At 50.7% G+C, this 633-nt stretch overlaps 1 pseudogene; it reads left to right on the forward strand.

Annotated features, from left to right (window-relative positions):
* The first annotated feature begins 8 nt into the window (after positions 1-8).
* On the forward strand, positions 9-627 carry LOC107581126 (transcription termination factor 2, mitochondrial-like; annotated as a pseudogene).
* The last annotated feature ends 6 nt before the right edge of the window (positions 628-633 follow it).

A 633-nucleotide genomic window follows, 5' to 3' on the forward strand; every position in this document is an offset into this window, starting at 1 on the left:
CCGTAGATATCAGTAAAGTCCAGAAGCTGAGGGGTTGGGTGTTGCACCAGAGTCCCGTGTACATGAGCGAGACCGCCGCCCTGCTGAGGGACATGGGGGCTAGCGGGCCAGTTATCGCCCGTGTTTTGGAACTCCATCCTGAGGCCATCCTCTGCAAACCAGATCAAATGGAGGTGCAGAAAAAGCTGTGGATGTCAGTATGCACCAGTCAGAAGGATCTAGTAGGAATCCTAGAAAAATTCCCCGCTTCGTTTTTCACCTCGTCCTCCGATCACGACAACCAGAAAGCCAACATTGCATATTTCCAGATGTTACATCTCAACAAACGCAACATCAGCAAGCTCATGGCCAGTGCCCCTCAGAGCTTCAGGCGACCCATCGAGCAAAACGAGCAGATGATCCAAACCCTGCAGAAGACCTATTTGGACTTGGGCGGGAAGGAGGACAATATGAAGATCTGGTTGCAGAAGCTGCTTACACAGAATCCCTATGTGCTTCTAAAACTTCCGGACACCTTACACGATAATGTGGCGTTCCTACGCAACGTGGGCTTTACCGGCGATGAACTCTTGAGGCTGCTCCAAACTGAAGGGATTTGTTACTGAGCTGAACCCTGAAAGTATGAGACTCACA

This window comes from Sinocyclocheilus grahami, unplaced genomic scaffold (assembly GCF_001515645.1).
Source record: "Sinocyclocheilus grahami isolate Dianchi unplaced genomic scaffold, SAMN03320097.WGS_v1.1 scaffold78887.1, whole genome shotgun sequence".
NCBI lineage: Eukaryota > Metazoa > Chordata > Actinopteri > Cypriniformes > Cyprinidae > Sinocyclocheilus > Sinocyclocheilus grahami.